The sequence below is a fragment of the Acipenser ruthenus genome, chromosome 1 (genome assembly GCF_902713425.1).
Source record: "Acipenser ruthenus chromosome 1, fAciRut3.2 maternal haplotype, whole genome shotgun sequence".
In the NCBI taxonomy this organism is placed as follows: Eukaryota; Metazoa; Chordata; class Actinopteri; order Acipenseriformes; family Acipenseridae; genus Acipenser; species Acipenser ruthenus.
The window spans coordinates 74,631,405-74,654,401 of record NC_081189.1 but is presented as its reverse complement, the minus strand read 5'-3'; the positions used below and the strand labels follow the sequence as shown (position 1 = coordinate 74,654,401).

Here is a 22,997-nt window from a genome sequence, read left to right as displayed (position 1 = left end):
ATTGATTTCTATAACCAAGATTTCCATTACACGAGAGTAGATGTTAAGACTTCATGCTGATTTGAACTCGGCTCTCGCCAAGATAAGCACCAACTAAGACGTAGCTTTACAGTAAACTAATGTGATCCATATGTGTCTCCATCCATTTACGTTTCCTTCCATATGATGATGTAGATATCCTTCTGTCTGGTGTTAATGGCTGAAGTGTAATGCTGGCTCCAGGGATCAGCTTATTTTGCCTCCCTGGTGCATCAGCACACACAACGGCTGCGATGCTGGCTCCGGGGATCAACCACAGTGCGGCCTCCCCAGCGCATCAGCATGACAACCGTCTGGATTGAGCTAAGTAGGGTACATCTCTGGGGTCTTCAAGTGGGCACCTTCCATCCTCAGTGTTTCGTTGGCTAGTTGAGCACACCGCAGTTTCTTCCTCTCATACGCCTCATCTACAGCTTCCTCCCATGGCACTGTTAACTCTACCAGGTGAACAAGGCATGCTGATCCAGACCACAAGACAATATCTGGTCGAAGGTTAGTGGTGGCAATCTCAGGTGGAAAAATAAGCCGTTGACCAACATCTGCCAGCATTTTCCAGTCTCTAGCAGCTTCCAGTTGTCCTGGGCGAGGATTGGTTTTAACACCTTTTCTTGGTGGTTGCTCTCCTGGGCGGAGGAATGTTGTCCTTTGTGTGTAATGTTTTGATGGAACAGGAGGCATCTTATTGGTCATGTTACGCTTGTCTTCCAATGCTAAGGCCAAACATCGCAGCACCTGGTCATGGCGCCAAGTAAACCGTCCTTGGCTGTCAAAATGTGCCTTAATGTTGCAGGTGATGAACACAAAGGACATGAGGGATCCTCTCCTACCCAGAGGTTTAGGTTCTGTGGTGATGGGAGAACATCATATGTTGACCTGATGAGGAAACTGATCCTGCTCTGTTCCATTGACCATAGGTCTTGCCAACCACATTCTCCCATCTCATCCATTCTCCCTGCTTGGCCTGGGAAATGGCCTTTATACACCTCATCCTATCCTCCTGCTTTTGCACCTCGTTGACTACCAGCTTCCTCCTTTGAGCTGGGGCTGCCTTGTGCCATGTAGGAGGAGCTGAACTGAGACCAAGACCCCCTCTTCCATGCTGAACTTGCCCCATGATATCACTAATTCGAAGGGCAGCCTTTGCATCTTCCACAGCTTTCTTTGCCGTCCACTTTCTTCCAGTTTTCAACACAGGTGCTGCCTCCCTTACGCATTTGTCGCGTGACTCTACTAATGTCATTTCCAGTCGGACCTTGGCGCACTTAAACTCCTCGGTTAGAGCGGAGACTGGTAGCTGCAGTATTCCTTTACCATAAAGTCCCACCCTGCTGAGGCAGCGTGGAACTCCCAACCATTTCCTGATGTATGAACTGATTAAAGCTTCCAGCTTCTCTACTGTTGTCAAAGAAACCTCATACACAGTCAGTGGCCACAGCAACCTCGGCAGTAGACCAAACTGAAAGCACCAGAGTTTTAGTTTGCCTGGTAGAGCACAGCTGTCTATGCTCTTCAACCCTTCCACTACTTGTTGTCTAACTTCTCCCACACGAACTGTGTCCTTTAGATCCCCGTCGTACCATCTCCCAAGACTCTTCACTGGCTTCTCAGACACTGTTGGTATTGCCTCACCATTAATGAAGAATGATATAATGTATCTTATCAAAATGCAATATCCATGTGTACTATACATTATTGAACCACACGCAACACCAACAGTATAATTGTAGTGTTTAGATTTATTCGTTTGAGGTATAAAAGTTGTACATATAAACAAAAAGTGTGTATATATCAAAATTTGCTTGAAACGATCTATAAATTTCACTTTTGAACCAGTAAGAAGGAAAATTGATCAATATCGGGCACAACTGGCCTGTGATATTTCTCATATCAATATGCTTACTTTCCAATGAAAAACATTACACGTGAAAGCCAGATGAGCACATCATTTCAATTGGAGCTGTAACAAAGGCTGGAGTCCACTACTTTTTAATTTAAGAGATTGTCCTGAAATACTTCTTGCGAAATAATTAAGAGGAGTGTAACCAGTCTTAAGTGATTTCCATGCAACATAGTGATTTGCGAGCAAATTAACTTTTGAATTTACCTCTTGGTGGTGAATTTGCGGTATTATTCATGACACCTCCCCCAAATTTGAGAGTAAGGCACTTGCGAAAGAACAACTCGCAAACCCATTTTTTCCAACGCAGCATCTATTTTTAATCTCACTCAAAAGCGCACTTTTTTTTCGCAAAAAGGACTTGCGGAAAAAAATCTCTACAACTCCCCTTGCGACACACGCAAGGCGTTTGAATATTTGGCCCATGCTTTTTCATGGTACACAGGCTGTTCCGAGAGGCTAGTGATGTCAGCCAATACTCAGTCCCTGTAGGATTCGATGAGCTGCTACTCTGTCCTTAGAGTCTTTATGGACTCCCCCCTAGAAGAGGAGAAAAAAGCTGAAACAGTGTTTTAAATAGACAAGACAAGCACACACCACTCGATGTCTCAAGCTGTAAAAGCAGTATGAAGGTACAATATACTTTATCCTTAAGAGGGTTTTAATGAGTAGGGTAAGCTTTATCGTTGTTAAAGCACTATATTAAAGAAATTGACTTTGTTTATGTGAATGTGTATATCTTGCTTTTTTATGATAATTCTCCTGTGAAATGTAATCCCATTGATGGCAGGTATCTTACACACTTGCATCCACATACAGTTTTGTTTAAAACTGTTAAAAACTTAACAAGAAAAAATATCCAGAAATAATAATTATTATTATTATTATTATTATTATTATTATTATTATTATTATTATTATTAGCATTTATTAGCAGACGCCCTTACCCAGGGCGACTTACAGTCGTAAACAAAAAATACATTTCAAGAATCACAGTACAAGTATTAATACAATTAAGAGAAAGATAAAATACAATGACTTCAGTTCTAGCAAGTACAAGTATATGACAAAATACGATTCAATATCGGAGCACATAACAGTGTCAGTGATAGTTACATCCGGAAATTACAGAGAGCTGTGGTTTCTTCAGCCCTTCTGCATCTTTGAGTGAGGAGAGAGAAAGATAGTTGTCAGGTCCACACTGTTGCCCGTTTCCCTTCACAGAGAGGAGACGACGCAGTTCAGTCGGGTACAGTTCCTGCATCGTTTCAGCAGATCATTCAAGGATCTTTGTAGACTGGGCTAGCGCTCCCAGCTTTGATCACCACTCCATCTGTGACACTGACACACAGGTTCCATACTGCTCCACTGGTATGCTTTAACCTGCTACAGAAACAAGGCATGTTTTCTTCATTATTCACACTGGGCAACTAAGTTCTTGTTATTCTTCCACTTGTATAGTTTAAATACAGAACAACTGTTTTAGGGAGACTGGTGTAAATTGAACTGATTCTGCAAATACAGGGATGTGTCTGTCTGACATAATTATTTGAATTTCTCATATCATTTAGACATTTTCTTTATACAAAACTATGAAAGAAACTTAAAGTTATTACATAGTTAGTTATGTTTTACTATAGTGCATTTGTGATTAGTTCCCATACTGTATGCATTTTTAAAAACAATTTCAAGAGGCTTTAGTACTGCAAAAATCTAAGCCACTATTTTGGCGTCCCCACAAATGCTATCAACTCCTACACCATTTCAGCATAGACTTATCACTTCACTTTTACCTGTGACCTAGGGTGGCTGCCGTATTGGGGTCAAGTGACTTTTTGCTTTCTAGATGTTTACAACCCATTCTATCTTATACGACATTCCTCTTCGATTATGCTACCAGGGATTTGTTCAACAAAAACTCACATTTCTAGTTTCATCCAATGTTTATAACAACAAAATCCTTAAAATCCTCTCAGAACAGTACAGTATATACAATGTGTCACTCACAATAAATATGAGGAGTATTATTGTTTGTAACCTTCTGACTGACCACCAGGCCACTGGCTACTTGAAAGTGGTTACTGCCTAAACATGAGGAGGGTCAGCAGATAATGTATACCTACCAGGAGTTTGAGTGTGAGGTAATTCTGCAAGTCAGACACTCCATAGATAATAAGTGTTTCTCTATCTTCAAACTCCACCAGAAGGACTGGAGCAAAGAAGTTCTGTGCAAAATAATGCAGCATCTTCCACTCCCCACCGTATTCTAAAATGAACAAATGGGTTATTATGGTATGTTTCTAATTTGGTCAAAGTTAAATTAATCTGGTGATCCCCAGCACAAATCCACCACACAATTAGGAACAAATAAGCACAATGCAGAAAGGACATAGATTTGGTGAGCATGGAGACTGAACTACTCTCTCAGTAGAGCACTGACATTTCTATGTCTAACAAGTATATATATATATATATATATATATATATATATATATATATATATATATATATATATTTTATTATTTTAATGTAAATGCATAATTGGAATCTATTTTTTTAAATATTATTTATGTCTTAGTATGCTAGGGAAGTACCTGTTTTTAGTTTTAAAAGAATACATGACAGACTTCTGCTTCATTTTCAGCAGTTGCAGTGCACACACATTTTTCTTTGTGATGTATGTTATGTATTTTAGAAACTACCTGATGTCTATAATTGAGCAATGTCAAGCTAAAATTAGATTCATGGCAGCTGTGCAGCTGTATCTGTAGCAAGGTAACATCACCTCAGAAACTCATCATAAGGATAGAGTAATGTCAAGTGACAGAAATGTAAAATGTGGGTCATTCCTTAAAGCACAGTTAACAGCTGCCCACTACACAGCCACAAAACATTTATGCGTGAACAAACGCCTGGTAAATGTTCTAACAAAGGAATCATTTTTTATTAGGCCAAGGCTCCTGCAGCACACTCCATTAAACCAATTAAAGGTTAAGCTTAATGAGCTGCCTATCTTACCATAGAATTACATCCTCTCATTACCGTTAGCGAAATCTCTAATTAAGTTGTGCTATATTGTATAATGTGTTTGCCATATTTAGTTTGTGCCTGGGTCTGTATGTCCTCCGTGTTTCTGTAGCCCCGATTTTTGTTCTGTTTGCAGCACTGCCTCAATTTTTTTGACAAGGAGAATAACAATACTGTATACATATTTTAAAACTAGTAAGAAACAACTTTGAACGGTACGTTAACTGCTTCTAACTAAACCCAAGTTATTACTTTCTATTTGCCTAATATTTACATTGTTCATCAAATGGAGGCACTGGTGCAAACAGAATAAAAATCTGGTTCACTGGGCGTGAGCTGGGGGGGAAGGATAAGGCAGAAGAAGTAGCAAGGAGCAGTTAGTAGGACAGAATGTGGTCACCGACTGGGGCCGACGCTGTCGACATCCCAGGGGCGGAGGACCCGGCAACCGGAAACAGGATAGAAAAGAGGTCACCGACTGGGGCCGACGCTGTCGACATCCCAGGGGCGGAGGACCCGGCAACCGGAAACAGGATAGAAAAGAGGTCACGACTGGGGCCGACGCTGTCGACATCCCAGGGGCGGAGGACCTGGCAACCTGAAAACACATATGAGGGTTATGACTTGGAAAGCCGCCCCTCGGGAGGAGATGAGAGAGGTACCCAGCATCTGAGGCTTCTGTAAGGGGAGCTCGTAAAACCCCTGATTGGCCGAGACATCACGCTGCCTGGGACCTGAAAATAAGGACCAAGCATTGAGGTTAGTATAGGACTCGGCACGAGTGACCACGTCCTGAAGAGAGGCAGAATAGAAGAGAGCCTCGAGTGAGATGAGCGCAGGAGCTGCGACAGGACAGAGTTTGGCCGGGGGTCCGCTCTGACTCACGCGGTGAGAACCCCTGAAGGTAAGGGAGGCGGCTGCCTAGCCCTGAGGTCGGGGAAGTGAGCCTCACTTGCCCCCCAGAGATGACCGATGCGAAGGCATGTAGAAGGTGGAGGAGGGGAGGAGGAGGAAAAACGAAACACTAGACAGAAAAGGTGCAGGTGATCAGGTCTTAAATAGTAAATAGAAACTAATTAATGGGAGATTAGAAAATTGAAAGATTAGAGATTAGCGGCCCCCCCAGCTCCACGCCCCCCGAACCTCGCAAGCTAACATTTAAATGTTTCTGGTTAGAATGGTGACACCTTGTGGTCAAGCAGCTGAAACTACAAGAGATTCTGCAGAGTACAGCCATCCAGATTCTTACCAGTTTCATATCGCATTGTGTTCTGTATGATTTTCTTATGTTGTTTCTGTTTATTTTTCCAGAATAAAAATGCTTTTAAAAAGAGCCCAGGAGCCTGATTGTCAATAAGTGAGGTGGGAAAGCATGATTTTGATGTGCACTGAAACCCACAGCATTGCTAATATGCTTCCAACCTTGAAGAGTCCTTCATTTTCAGAAACATTTTATTTCTGAAATAGTTAGCCTGGTAAATAATGATCTATACATATATTAATATTTCTAACTATCTGAACAATTTGGAACCCAGAAATAGGGATAAAATCCCTCCAGGTAAATAATTTTTTAGCTAGCAGCGTGGCAACTCATACGTTTGTGATAAACATTTTCTTTAAAGAAGTGTATTTACTTTTATTGAGGCTTTTTTACAGCACTTAATGGTGTTCATTAGCATGCAAATTAATTGCAAGGTTAATGACAGTTTATAAAACTGATTTGTATTTATTTATTTTACCATGCAGTGAATATCTTGATTAAAAGTCGATAAATGTATTACCCATGTTTAAGATACATTATATGTAAAAAACATTTTTTTAAAAATGCAAAAGAATTGGGATTATGTTTTAAAAAATATTTCTGCGGGATGGGATACAGCAAAGATAAAATAACATTTCTTAAATACCAGTAATACTAGCAAATGTAACACAGTCAATAAGGCTAAAAGCCAGCTTCTGTGTATCTTGGGACTAAGATGCCCATGTAGGGTCAAATATGATCCCGCTGTATGTCTTGTAAATACATATTTTACTTAATGGGCTCTATTTGAATAATTTAGTACAACACATCATATTCAAATACTGTATTTGTTTTTCAACTTTTTTTTTATACATTTTTTAACAATATTACATACAATAAAATACAATCCAAGTTTATACATTGTTAGGGTGTGTGGAAGGGTGGTGGGTAATTCACTGACACACACGGGAGACAGAAGTTCTATTTGAAAACACCGCACTGGTGCCCAGTTTTATTATTTCAGATGTTTTTTCTTATTGCCCGCAGAGGGCGCTGTTGTCCATGCCCTGAGTAGCGACAACGGTACACAGGACCACAGGAATACCAATACTGGTAAACAGTGAAATGCTGGCGCACTCACAGGTGCTCAAAATAATAATGAACACAAAAGGCGAAATGAAAAGGGAAAATAAAACACAGTAATAAAACTACAAAATAAAGGTGATGCTTACAGTGTGCCCCCACTGCCGCTAAGCCGGTCAGCTCGGGATCTCCGTCCTACGCTGTTATGCACTATACACTGGGGTACGAAACAATAGATTTTAATAATTTGTTTATTTATTGCTGGCTGTCTTCCTCAGCCATGCTTGCCTGTTTTGGTTGCTCGTTCCAACCACTGGCCTTCTCAGCCAGCGTCTCTGTGTGTTTCCAATCACGGCCCCCCGAATGCACAACCAAGCGCAGTTCTTATGGGCCGAGCAATCCCCCAAGGCCCGCCTCTCAGCCACTCAGAGAGAGGGAAAGCCAACACACCCTCTTCCCCACCTCTCCGTGTCACTGCCATGACTGACAGGATCTACGAGGCTGCTGCCCCCTTCCTGCAGTACCACGCATGCACCAGATAGTCAGCACAGATCTCCCCCTGTTACAGGGTGTTATTAAGATCTGTTTAAGTCAATAATATCATTCCCAATGAGTTACCTCCCAGGTAAATAAATAAATGTGAACTTGTATAGATTCTAAAAGGTTACATCTGCAATGTCCAATGTTCAAACATAACAAAGAGAAAGGGTGCACTGATTGGCTGGGAGTGTATACGTGCTCGACAAACTGACTATACTGTAAGCCGGTAAACACTAGGTAAACTGTGCAGAGTGAGGTCCAAAAAGACGTGTGTATCTGGTCCAAAAAGGGTTAAACCCAATTTATATGTGAAGGTACACAGTAAGCTTTGTAACTACTTTAAAAAAGCAAAACCCACAACACTTCCTTAATTAATAACCAAATTTCATTTTTGCATTCAAGTTCTGGCAGCATTTCACCTGCCAGTGTGAGTTTGTGGGTGGTGATATATGCAAACTCAGTTTCGGTACTACCTACTTTCTACAAGTAATGTCTGTTTATAAGGCAGTCATTCTCAACATGTCCATTTATTGTTTCGGAGTGTACTGTATACACTTTAATGTGGAGTGTAAATATTATTTTACTTGAACAATACAATTGTCCTGGCTCTGCATATCTGAAATGTCAAATCCTGTTCTTCAGATGACCAGGTTATTTGTTCTCTCATCTACAGTCAAAAAATAAAGTAATAATTACAACTGTTTTTTTCCTTTACTAATTAGATTGGGCCCTGCTTGTTTCTGATCTTGTCTGTCATTGCCTGAAGTAGTGATGACATGAACACCTCCAGATGGGGGCTCCCGAGTGGCGCACCTGGTAAAGGCACTCCGCTCGGAGTGCAGGTTGCGTCTTATAGCTTGGAGATCGCCGGTTCAAATCCAAGCTATGCCACTGCCGACCGTGGACGGGAGTTCCCAGGGGGCGGCGCACAATTGGCCAAGCGCTGCCCGGGCGGGGTAGGGGTTAGGTCGGCTAGTGAGGCCTTGGGTCACCGCACACCAGAGACCCCTGCAGGCCAGCCTGTACGCAATTCAGAACTGCGTGGTCCTCCGACACTAAGTTCTGGATATGGCTGCACGGTGGGCTTTGCAGAGTGAAAAAAGCGGATGTCTGACAGCACTCGTTTTGAAGGACGCGAGTGCTCGTCTTCTTCTCTCCCAAGTTAGTTTAGGGGTTTTAGCAAGTTAGTTTAGGGGTTGCAGCGGTCAGCCAGGTTGAATAATAATTGGGCATTCCAAATTGGGAGAAAATTGGAAAAGAACCTGTGGCTATGTAGTAAAAGATGTATGCACTTCAGATGTTGTGACATCACCACTAAGCCCTTCAGGCAGTTTGAGACATGTGCCTGATCTCTGTACCTAATATCTATAGGGTGACAGAATTAGCTCACCATAGGTAATTTATCAACAAACAAACAAAAATCTGAATCTTTCAGGCATGTCCTCGACCAACAGTGTAAATTGGTTAGACAACAACACAACTTCTGTACATGAAAATATGGATATCAAAAGAAAGAGAAATAGAACATTTCTTCTCCTGTGGTAAGATCTTAACATTGGGGAATTAAAAACCATTACAACAGTATACAACTATCAAGAACCTTAGTCACAGGAGGAGGCAGTTAAAGAGCAAGTAGCTTTACATTTCATTTTCTTCTTTTTCTTTACTGTCCTGTTACCTCTAATCATTTTGGGAGTTTCTAATTACAATTATTCAAAAACTGTGTCTTTTTCATGTTTTGAAGTGGCTTTTCAGCTCATCTGTTTCCTGTAATTGTGCTGTCCACTGCTGTTCACTAGATGGTGCTGGTGCTTACTAATATAAAAACATCTTGGCAGATCAAGCCTATATTATGTCTATGGCAGACTGTAATAGTGTGTTACATGTGTGAGTCGTCACTGAATAATACTGAGGCAGACACAGAGCAGTGGGTGTTGATACGCCACACAGGCACTCAGATTTAATACAAACACAGGCCCCAACGCTAGGGTACCAACAATGGTACCGTAATTCCTTCGAATTTACGACGTGCTTTTTTAACCATTTTTAGTATAATGATGCATGTATTAAAATTGTCAACAGATTGGAAATGCTGATCAGACCCCCGTATTTTTCGACATGCCAAGCAACAGTTCAGTGCTGTTGTGGTTGCTGGGTTACATGTTGCCTGATGCCGTGGAGTGTTGTGTCGTGCTTGCTGTTGCCAGGATGTGTGATGCCCTGAGTGAGTGAGTGAGTGGTGTGTGTATGACAGAGACGCCATCTTAAGTATTATACAGTGCGCAGCACAATAAACAAGCTCTGTGGTTAATCTACAACAACACTGTTTCGTGTCAGTTTTGTACGATACAACAGTAATTGAGGTTGTGTCTTTTGTAAATACATATTTGATGTTTTATTTTTTCCTCAAAACGAGGGTGGTAAAGTTGGACTGCATCTTAAATTTGAGGGCGTCTTAAATTTGAAGGAATACGTTAATCCTAGCGTCAGATTTAATAAAGAAAACAAAACAAAACAAAGCCAGAAATAAAAGGTTACCACATAAGGCGAGCGCTAGTCTCACTTAAAGTGACGTCCCGCTCCAGGAACCTACTACACTACGAAAACTCTCTGTATACACTGTTTGGGATCAACCTCCCCTAAACTAACCTACAATAAATATATGTATCCCCTCTGAAAATGTTTTGCACTGTTTATTCACAAACGTCTTTGAAAATATAGCCTTCATTCTCCCAAACAATCGTAAGACAAAATAGAACACTGTGACCCTAGATTAATACACTCAAGGAGGTAAATTCATATCAGCACCTCCACTGTATCATGTCACCTGTGAGCTCTTAAACATATGCATTTCCATGCATGAATAACAGCGACCTAACTCCTCCAGAAAAGTGTTGGAACAAACACCAAGACTTGAAGGGCCAACTTGGTGTACCACTGGTTTAAACCAAGAGTTCTCAACCTTTTCACCACTGTCATGTGGGCCAATCCCCACAGTACCGCCCAACCTAATTTTATTAAGATCTCTTTGGCATAGAGTTAATAATAAATTAACGTAATGCAATTTCAATTATTCAGACTTTTAACTAATGGCACTTTTGATCAGATTTATCAAAGGTTTTTCTCCTAAAGCCATGTTTTATTAAATAAATATAAACCTGTTAATTCTTTAAAACTATTAACAATTTACTCTGCAGTGTAATTTAGGAGCTCATATGTGGTGTGTTACAAATTCGAAAATACCAGTTTCCCTGCAAAACACAATTCCAGGGTAAGAGAGAGAGCTATTTGAAAAGGTTTTCACAAATGTACTCAACAAGCCACAGGCTGAGGACCAAATCATGGCTAAAACTAAAAGGAATAATTAAGTAATGATTCGTCTTTTCTCATCTACGGAAGTTTTCCTTATTAATTAAATGTTAAACATTTTATATACATTCATTAAATTCTTAATGAAATCAAATGGTTTCATACACTCTAATATGTGATTTTTTTATGCTTCCCACTTCCAGTAAAGTTTGCATACACAATGACAACACCTTTTTGTTTCCTGTAGAGTATTAATATAAAAATAGACTCAGAAATCTTATCTGCAGATTATAAAGGAGGTGGAATCATTATATACCTGTAACAAAACACGAACAAAAAACTCATAAAACAGGCTTCAACAGAAAGAGACAACTCCCTTAAGCTTACATTTGTGCCAGAAGCAGAGAAGAATGGAATGTCAAGATCAATTATAATGGCTACTATGACAGAAAACTAGTTTTTTCTCATTGCTGTACAAGCAAGTAGGCTATAAATATACACAAGAATTTACCTTTTGTAAAGCTGAAAAAGGCGGCCAGGACTGGAAACCATATTCAGAGGCGAACCTGGTCTTTGGAAAACTCTTCCAGTTCCAGCAGTCGTTGAGGTAGCTGGAGAAATGTGTGTCACCATAGTGGGTATCCTAAGGGTTTCTGGCTAACATCCTTCCTTCTATTTGTGGGGCTTGATGGTAGATACGGATGACTTTTATCTTCCTGTTAGAAAACATTAAAATGAAGCATAAGCAATAGCAATACTTATATGTATACTATGCCGCAAGCATATCTCTATCAGTGAGCTGCAATGAGCCATCAATATTCAAATGTTCCTTCATCTATTAATTAGTGAGCCACACCACTGCAAATTTATGTTGGTTTGTGTTGTATTTTTACAATCCCCACTTTAAGACGCCAGGTAACACCAATTAGAAAATGTGCCGGTTTCAACTGAGGTGGTGGCTTATAGAGGCTGTTGTTACAATGGAACACTGTATTATTTTTTGTTTTTATTATTATTTTCAACTTTTACTTCCTTACATTTCAGAGAAACTGGTAAAACCAGTTTCATTTTTTATTTTGTGGAAAACAGTAAAGCCACATTACCTTAGTTAAAGACAAAAAGCAAGTTATGGCCTGTTTATATTCACAATAAAAACCTGATTACCTTGCTAGCTGATAGACCTTTCCTCCCTGACACTACAGGTTATACACAAGGATATCATGCGTACAGCGTACAAGGTCATCATGTAGAACAGTGAGTCATCACCAGAATCAAATGGTGAGCAAGGATTTAAATAACACTTGTTAATCCCGATTCCAGTGTACCAGAAGATAATCACCACAGGTGGATCATCCGCTAAATCGGACTAAACAAGATCCTGATTGCAGTGTACCAAATCAGATTCGTGACGATCCTGTTCAAGTGGATTAACCAAGTACTGTGAAGGATAAGACTAACTCAGTACGCCTGCTTGTCCTACGTTTGTACAGCACATTTTAACACAAAGACAGCGCCATTATTCTCTGAAATGACGTCTAAAAACTAGTGAAGTGAAAAGTGAAGCCTTTTGAACCTCAGTCTGAACCCTTTGAAGCATTTGGTTCAGTAAGGTTCGCTCGCCAAGTCACAGAACTATCCTTAATAAAATTGACAATTGCAATTGACAAAATGTAATGAAATAATGTACCTTAATATATTGTTGATACACTATATTAAGCAATTATTCATTTTCTTAGGTAGACAGCAAATGTATATGGTTGTTTAAATAAACTACTATAGCAATGAGGCACCCTTTTCCTTTTTTTCTAATTTATTATGGTTGAGGAACAAAGTGTTCTGAAGAGATTGGTTTGGTTTTTTTCATTAAAATATTGTAAAAGCTTTAATGAAGTGCTGCACAATAAGATACTGTGTATTTAAATAATAATAAAGCAGCACGTCTGATGTATTAAATTTAACCTGAAATGTCAGTGTAATATGTATTAAATATAAACAACACATTTAAAACTTAATGTTTACTGTCAAGCAGCAACAGGCTACCAGCAAGATAAAATGCAAGTATGATCCGTGTGTGGAATGTGCATAAAAAGACTATATCATGAATATAGGGGTACTTTTACTTAAATGTGTTTGCCCGAATCACGCCTAATGTAATAAAAACGCTTTTATCATTTTATCATTAATATATTTATTCTTTGCTTTTTTTTAATACCTTTTCATATTTCTGACTTTTTTGTCGGTTCAATATCTTCAATGTAGTTTTGTTTAATCAAATGCTAGTAATGACAATGTACACATAAATGTCAGTTTGTCTTTACACTTTAAATTGTGAATTTCCATCCGCATTTGTAATGGCTTATTATGGGTTAGTCCTCGTTATCAGTCTAACTTCAGGTCAGGTCAGCTAAACCAATTTTCAGGATTTGCTGTTTGGTACAAAGTCTACTCACAGTTTTTCTTCTGAATTTATGATTGAGTGTTTAAAGTTAGAGATGATGAAATCTCTCATGGAATACAAAGATCATTATGTTTATTATATTCCTGGTTATTTATTTTTAAATAAAATAAATGAATATACTGTAATAAAAAAATAAAAATAAAAGTTATATTGCACAATTGATTTCTCAATGTAAACAAATAGACAAATAAATAATGACAAATAAATAAATAAATAAATAAATGAATAAATAAATAAAATCGAAACGTATGTGGAACTCCGGTTTATCCAATAACCAAATGGGGATCCAAGATATTGAAAAGAAGGGCACCTGTAATGTAATGTAAAGGGTGTGTCTAGTATATCTCTAAATTCTGAAAGTAATTTAATAAATTACATGACAAATGTTTTCACTAAAAGTCTTGTTCAATGTCATTAATGTATTTTAGTACATTACAAATAAGGAACACTTCCTTGATGAGTAACTTCTTCTCTCATTGAGTCTATAAAGCTCTTCTCAGTAGGGTACATGTGAAATACAACACAGCACAGATGAGATGACAGTATGGAATTGTATATAAAAAGAAATATCTTCCATGTCTAGCCATTACTCACAAGACTATGGTATCACGTGAATGACAATGGTTCTTTCCCATTATCATAATTCCTAGTTCATTGCAGATGACATAAAACTCATCCATTTCATAAGCTCCTCCTCCCCAGACACGCAGTGTGTTCATACTGATATCGACAGCAGACTGGAGAAGCTAAGGGCAGCAGTGTGATATGTATAAAACGGATTCATCAACTGCGGGTGACTAACAAAGAATCTAATTTGAATCAAAACTTATTTTGCTAAATGAATACTGTTGTTAGAGTAACCCATTTAAACACTATAGCTGAGAACTAAAGTGAACATATTACCTACATTAATGCCATTCTGCAGTTATTATTCACAATGTGCCGACTAACAGATCAGGTAACTTATCCAGACAGGGAAAACAAAGACTGTTCTATTGAGTTACAGTATTCACTATTGAATTTTGTTGGATAATCTCTGTAGCTAAAAAACACTTATATATCAGAGGTGAATCAATCCTGAAATGAATCAGCCGGGATCCAGCTTGAGCCCTTGAGGACAATCGGCAGTCCATTGATCTTGAAATAGAAGCTGGCCAGGGGATCCTGGAATGGGCTCCTGTACCAACTCCACTGTGCAGAAATACACCTGAATAGCAAAGAACAGACTGACATAATAAACATATTTTCCACTTATTTCCACTATGCACTATGATAAGGCATGACTTATTCCAAATGTTAAGATGGAATAATGATGATAACAATTCCTTACTTTCACATTGCATGTATTTAAATGAAGGGCATTTTCTAAAACAGAAATGTACCTAAAACAACATTCGCCAACTCAACATCCTTTACTGAATGTATTTTTAGACCAATAAAAACACATTAGAATCAAAGGTGAATTGCCCCACATTTTGCCGTATTCTACTACTGCTCTTAATTATAACTATTTTCTGCATCTGCTATCAGATCACGTGTCTTTGTTTTGGGGAGTTCCCGAGTATAGCGCACACCCTGTACTCCACGTGGAGTGCAGGATGTGCCCTATAGTCTGGACGTCGTGAGTTCGAGTCCAGGCTATTTCTTTGCCGACCGAGGACGAGAGCTTCCAGGGGGCGACGCTCAATTGGCCGAGCGTCGCCCGGGGGGAGAGAGGGCTAGGTCGGCCAGGGTGTCCTCGGCTTACCGCGCACCAGCGACCCCTGTAGTCTGGCCGGGCGCCTGCGGGCTTCCCTGTAAGCTGCCCATGGTGAGTCTGCAGTGTGAAAAAAAAGTGGTCGACTTCGCCCTCCCGAGTCAGCGCAGGGGTGGTAGTGGTGAGCTGAGCCTAAAAATAATTGGCCATTCTAAATTGGGAGAAAATAATTGGCAACGACTAAATTAAAAAAAAAAAAAAAAAAGGGCTTAACTTTCTTTTGAACATTGCGAGGGACAATTCTTGAAACCAGCTAGCCGTCATTGTGGGGAAAAGACGCGTCTGGAATAGTATTACTAGTATTATTGAGTTATGTAATAAAGAAATTAGTATTATAGAATAGTATTAATCTCCGTAGGGGAGATACATTTAACACCCGGGTAAACAGATAACTAAAATAACACATACAGACAACAATGAATAAACGTTGCGGGCCCGAGCGGGCAGGGTAGTGCTGTCCACTACGTCCAGTAAATCTTATTTACCGTCGGTCCAGTGGAGATGGCGATGGAATAAAGGGCTCTCAGCAGCCTCTTTATTCTCCCTCTAAGTTACCGGGTTGCTTTGGTTGGTATCGGCGGAACTTGGAGCTTGCCGGTCGCCCCGAGTGCTAACCGATACAGAGGAGAGTCTTCCAGACGACGTGACAACAAAAAATAAAATAATACTATCTAGTATCTACACTAAAACAAGGGGGATTTAACAAGCATATGTACAGTGGAATATAAAAATAAATTAGAATTTATAACCGTGTTGGCTATATTAGAAATCACACCTATTTCGTTAAACTAATTTTTGTTTCTTCTCTCTCCGACGATCACCTCAGACTCACACTCTCTTTTCGCGCTAGTGCTCAGCCCCGCCTCCCCATACTTTCTTCGTTCTGATACGCTGAGCACCAACATTCTTTTCTCCTCTGGCTGCTCTATACTTTAAAATAATCATCACATACATTATTGTGGGGGACGGATTGAGCTACTTTAAATATTGGGTGGGACGTGACAACCGACCCCCCCTCCCCCCCGTCCCCCACGTAAATTACACCCGTGGTTTCATGGAATCCTTTGAGACCCAAAATTCCTGATGACACAGGCCTGCCCTGACTGACTAATAAGCTAAAATGGCATTCGTTGCTCTATCGACTCTGCGAGGAGAGTAGGGAAAGGAGGGACGAAAGTACACACATTAGAATACATGTAAATGATCTGGTATGCAAAATTCTTACAAAATAAACGACCTTACAATATACAAATCTCTAAACAATGCAGACAGGAACACTGCCTTTAAGACACAAGCACGTTGCCACATATAAATATAATTGTAATTTCATTTTAAAAAAAAGGATATCTTTCAACATAAGGCTAAAGAAAGTCAGAATGCCTTCCGTAAGTAACAGAACCCTGCTTAGAGGGCATTAGTTTCTGCAGTGTATGAAATTCTCAGCAGGCCTTCAGCACGTTCTGTCCTGTCAGTAACTAACCAGCTACTTCCCTCAATGATTGGCATGCTTTGCAGCCCTGCTTTAACTCCTAACACCCTGCTGAGGTAATAACCTAGGAAGTGAAACAGTAACAGCAGGGATATAATCCACAGAAAAAGGCATTATACACAGGATGTGTGGTATATTCCAAAAAATATCTTCTTATCGTGTTTACAGAAAGTATAAGTTTGCTGTTGCTCTGTCCAGGCTGAAGTGTGATAGATTTGTTGTGTTTGCAATTTAGGGATGTGAATGGTCATGTGGCCTGCTAGTGGTTTAAGGCTGACTGTGTCAGAGAAGGCCTCTACTTGAAGGTTCCACTGTTTGGTATTGTGATCTGTAAGTGATCCAGCATACAGTGTTTAATATGATTACAACCAAACATGTTTATCGTAACAAGTACCAATCTTAGAACTGCATGGAACATTCAAAAGTACTGCACCTTTATTCAAATTAAGGGTCAGGAATAACTTTGTTTTCCAGGAACTTGAAAACAATGATACACCAACACCGGCATTTTCTTCCTTACAGGTTAACTTGGGTAGGCAATATCACAGCTATTTCCTTTATTTTCATGACAATAGAGCTCAGAATAATACCCGATGTAATTAAGAGTTTAGACATGATTCTAAGAGCTCAAATACAGGATTGAGGCAACAGGGTTGATTTATCGGGTTGTGATACCTAAAATAGAAAAGGATAGAAAAGGAATGTAAACAACAAGAATAGATTATGGCACTTGTTGAGGGAGTGCTGATGTGGATACACAAAGACATGTAACAGAAAGAAGGCAGTTTTCACTTTGTGAAGGGTGATCGGTTTAATTCCCAGTTGATTTATGACCCAGGATGTGTGAATAAAAATATCAAAACAATCATGATTCCGTGACTATGTTAAAAAGTATTTCAATGTGACACATACAGCACAAGATATAGCAATAGTTCAGTAACTGCTTCCTTGTCTAGGGGAACCCTGGACGCACGAAATCACACTGTTTTGTAATCTCTTGCCAAACAAATTATTCCAGGAATGAATACTCATAAAGGGTGTTGCACAACACTGCTTCCAAATAAACCATGCAATGGCCTTTTTATCATGAGCAGGGTTATGTGTGTTACTTGATATCCTGAAATACCGTAGCTAGGAGTGGCAGTGAGATACACCAGCATAAGCCTCGATTCGGATGCCTCTCCAGATTCCTTGTGTAGAGAATGATGGACCTCAATCCCAGCTAAATGAGCACTGCTCCTACAGAATAAAGTATTTAAAAAGTAAAATCAAAATGTGAATATAGTGCCCATACAGCAAGGATTTAACTCTGAATCATCATTAGTCATGTTCATTTGTGCTAACATTTGTTTAGTGTATCATTGTTAACAGTTTGTTTTTCAGGTTTTGTCCAATCCTTGAACCTACATCTCTGTAAAACATGCTTACAGTAACATTGCCTGAGGAACCAAAAGTGGACAGCTACAATTATGTTACATCATTTATTCACATACAATTGTAGTTTAGAGATCAATTAACTTAATCATCGAAAACATGAAATAGGTAAACATACAACCGTGAAGATGCATTATGTATGTGTTTTTATAAATGGTAATACATTATTTGGTATTCCTAAGTAATATTTTTTATAGCTGTTTAAAATTGAAATTAATGAATTAAGCATCCCTTCAAAGAGCCTTTTTATGCAAACTACACACATACATAGAATTCTGTAAACACTCTGTGACTGAACACCTGATTTTCAAGATCACTACAGCTAAAAACAGGGCTGCAGTTCTCAATGTCAATATTTCTCGTACCAAGTCACGAGTGTTCTGCTTTTATTATATATACATTATCAAGATACACTCAAACCTAAAATAGAAGTCTGCCTGAGACTTAATTCAGATTTACACTTACACACAGATAAACTATTTATCCAGCTTTTCTGTTCTGTTTTTTTTCTGCAAACAAAACTTAAGCATATCAGTTGGTGATAGAACATTAGAATGAGCCCAATCAGATTCACACAAGGTGACCCACAGTAACCTCTAGCAGAATCATACAGAAAACAGAGTACACAAATGGCATACTTTCTAACCACAAGAGTATAAACTCTACATTAAGGCCTTTGTTATTCCAAAACAAATCTGACTTCTCTGTTTGTTTGTTTGTTATTTTATCCCCAGTCGATGATGTCTCACTAACTATTCTGGTTAAACTGGGTTGTTTTCCTAACAGTTGTCTCTACATTTTTAAATCAATCCACCTGTTTTAAGAGTAATAAAAAATGAACAGATCTATACAAGAAAATTATCTAAAGCTACTGTTTTGTTCATTATTCCACACCCTGTCTGGTTTGTTTAAGCCACCATTCTCTACTGCTGAAACCCTTTGGAACTGATTTCAGCGTGTTGTCTCCCTTCTTCCCTGCCTGCCTGTACAGAACGCTACAATAATAATAATAATAATAGTAATATCTAAAGCCGCATAATTATCGTTTTCATGAGGTAGTGATTGCAATTGTACATTTCAATGCAAGCAAAGCCAACCCAAAAAAGCACGTTAAATACACATACTGGTTTAAAAAAATGCTCTTTAAAAGTACACATTCTTGTAATGTTATTTTGCACAAAAGCATATATACCTAGTGATTTATTTACTTAAGATAAAAAAAAAGGATTAAAATAATTCTAATTGAACGTACTAGAAATATACACATAAAACTAGCAGGTTCAATTCGTTTTTTTATCTTTTTTTTTTTATGAAAGAGAAAAAGTATGTCGTGCGCATGCCTTACTATCTCGTGGCCATGAGATAATATTGTAGCGTGCACGTGGGAAGGCAGAGGCAGGACTGGCAGTTGACGTAATCAGACACAAAGACATAAGCCCGATATACGCTCCTTGCAAGGGAGCCGGCTCTTTTGTACAGCAGTATCAGCGCTATGCTTCAGTGTGAGAGGTCCCGGGTGTTCGCGCCCGCCCTGCGCCTGTGTGTGGATTGCCTCGCCCTGTGTAATGCGCCTGCCTGAGTTAACAGAGATCGCTACATCTTGTGCACACTATTTACTATCCCGGTCTCTGTAATTTAGTCCTGCTGTAATAATAATATCATAGTCAGATAAGTTGCTTCTCTCGATGAAGATACCTACCGCGTCTCCTCCCATTCGTACTAGGCTGTTACAGTTTTTATAGTTGCTTTCTGTAAATCTTCCTTACCAAGTCGACAAGTTTAAAATTGTATCCATACAAGCTGCACTAATGCAAATAAATGCATAATAATGTATTACTTTTGAGTTTGAAAGGGAAACACATTACCAATCCCTTTCGTCTTTCTCTGCCACGTTTACGTGTGCGGTCGGGACTGCCATTAATTTCACCAATTCTCTATAGTTTGGCCAGTCTCGACCCAGAATAATTGGGTGTGGTAACCTTTCCGCCACCCCCTCTATCAGGTGATGTTTTATCGGACTGACCGATAAATATACTTTGACTGTGGGGTATGTTGCCGTGTCTCCATGTATACAGGAGATAGCCACCTGACCTTGTGGCTGCCACAACACGCCGCCCAAGAGATACGTTCTAATTAAGGTCTGACCACAACCTGTGTCCACTAATGCATGGGTTTTCACATTTCCCAAAATTAACAATACAAGGCTCCTCCCAACCATTTTCACCTCGCTTACCCGCTTCTGATGCCAGATTGCATGTGGCCATGTCACACTCCATCGCCAATGGGCATGACTTGGCCTGATGACCCAGCTGGTGGCTAAAACAGGTAGGGGGAAAGGAGGGCACAGAGGTTAGATATCTGTCCCGCTGCTGGTATGGCAACGGGGCGGGGGCAGCACCTTTACCCCAGCTGGGGGTCAACCTTGGTCTCCATGGAGAGGAGGCAAGGTTGCCCATTGAGGCCGGCAGTCCAAAAGGTCGTTGAGCCGATCCCCGTGGTGTAGGTGGAGGTGCAGAGAGAGGGGGTTGTGCTCAGATGCTCCGCAGTGTTGGAGTGGTGAGTAGCCTGGACTGGGCTGAGTCCTCGAAGTCCTCTGCGAGTCTGACTGCCTGGTCAAGGGTGTTGGGGTTGTGACGCCGTATCCAAGCCTGGGTCTCGGCACCGACCACATGGCAAAACTGCTCAATAACAATGGCCTCACCCATCTGCGCACTTGTTTTCAGTGCTGGGGTGAGCCAGTGTACCATGTGGTCACAGAGCTGTTGCACCACTACGCTGGGGCGTGTATTCGGGGACCTCTTGTACTCCCTGAGCCTCACTCGATGGGTTTCCTCCGTAATATTCAGACGGCGGAGGATGGCTGGCTTCACCAGGTCATACTGAGCGGCGGCGGCGTCCGACACAGCCTGGTAAGCTGCCTGTGCCTCTCCAATCAGGCAGGGTCCCAACTGACTTGCCCAGAACTCTCGGGGCCATGACACGGTGTTAGCCAACCACTCAAGTGCCACCAAGTAGGCTTCTGGGTCATCCTCCACTGTCATCTTATGAGTCCTCGTCTTTGGGGCCATCATGACGGGTACCGCTGCTGTCTGTGCTCCCAGTCCGACCCTCTCAATTAGCTCTGTGTACCTCTCCTCTCTCCGTCTTTTCTCAGCCTCCCGTCTGCTGTCCAGCTGCGCTGACAGTGCTGCGTAGTCCATCCCTCGTCTGACAACCACGTGTGGCAAAGTGGTAGGTGAATACAGGAGAATGCAGTGCAGAGCAGATACAAAACAGACAGACAATGATTTCCAGGTGCAAGGGTGTTTATTAATTTAATTAATGTCCAGAGGCTTATGGCGAACACCTGTAAATAAAGCGGCGTGTATAACTCGGTATTTGTAAATCCCTGGGTTTGACCCGCAACCAAAAAGTCCAGTTTTACACACCAACACTAAACACAAAACACAAACACAGTTCCTAGTGATAGTGAAATGTGCAAGTGGTGTATTAAAGTTCTCCGTGAAATGCAGGGGTGAAAGTGATGTCCGGGTTTATGCTGGCTTCTGCTACAGCTCCGGATCGTGTTATAGAAGTCTTGTTTAAAACAAACAGAGTTATAACAAACACTAACAGACAAAACAAACTCACAATTTACAGGACGGTAACACAGGCTCCTTGTAGGTTGTCTCTAACCATTTACCAAGGAACAGATCACGTCAGCTATGACCCCTATTTATATCCTCGCTCATGAGCCCTAGGTTAACGAGCACATCCGCTCCTCCAATCCTCAGATGCCACACCGTTTAACGTCTGGGTCATTGAGTTTGGATACCGTAGCTGCGCCCCTTTCCTAAATGACCAACTTCCACCTACCCTACAGAATAAATTGTCGTGCCACTTAGTTAAGGGTACTCTGTTCCTGTTACACAGTGACCTCACAGGTCGAGAGTGAGATCTAACACCAAGCACCATTCGATCTCTGTCACAGTGACACATTAAACTAAAACAAGAAAGTGAACTGAGAACAATCATGTGGCTTTTACACACAATGTAATAAAGAAAGCACAGAATGTTAATAAGTTTGTCAGAAAACTGTGCTTTGCTGGGCAGCCACTGTTTATTGCAGCAGTATGTATTGGTGACTTTGCGTGACAGTCGGTCCATCAGCTTGCTGGGTTTTTTTTTGTTTTTTTTTTAAACTGCCTAAACGCCAACAATCTTAATAGTAAATATTTGACAGAAAATGGTTATGCTTTAGTTGGTAAACTTATATGGAATGCATTGATAGAAATGTCCAGTGTGATTTGACACGTATTCTGATGGCTTATACCACCCAGTTGTCAATTTTATTTTTATGATTTTAAGGTGAATAAACCTGGCTTTTGTGCTGATGTCACAGTCATACCTTTTGCAGATACTGTTTCCGTCAGCAGAGATTGCCCAAACGTTCACAAAGTACCTCGACTTGCACAGATTCTGCTTCATCATACATGCCAGGGACATTAAACCTAATCATAAATCACAACTGCTGCACACTATATTCCACATGTGAAGAGTGTATACTCAGATTTTTTCCACCTCAATTTTTACTGATGTTTCAATTAAAAACTTTTTTTTTACCGATTTTATCTCTATTTTAATATATGTAAAATAAACTCCAAAAAATTCCCACATTTAAGATAAAAAACAAAAACGCGGTACACTATGTATGTAATAGCATTTTTGTTCAGCGTCACAAGAAGG

The 22,997-nt window shown here is 40.2% G+C and overlaps 1 long non-coding RNA gene across 2 annotated transcripts; it reads right to left on the bottom strand.

Moving 5' to 3' along the window:
* Positions 1-2,794: 2,794 nt before the first annotated feature.
* On the bottom strand, positions 2,795-12,766 carry LOC117420680 (uncharacterized). Of its 2 annotated transcripts, XR_009329457.1 has the most exons (4): positions 11,647-12,766; positions 5,626-5,697; positions 4,060-4,202; positions 2,795-3,322 (listed from the first exon to the last, which is right to left on the bottom strand). It is a non-coding gene; the product is annotated as an uncharacterized LOC117420680 (long non-coding RNA). The 2 variants fall into 2 exon arrangements; XR_004547393.3 differs by lacking the exon at positions 5,626-5,697.
* Between the last annotated feature and the right edge of the window lie 10,231 nt (positions 12,767-22,997).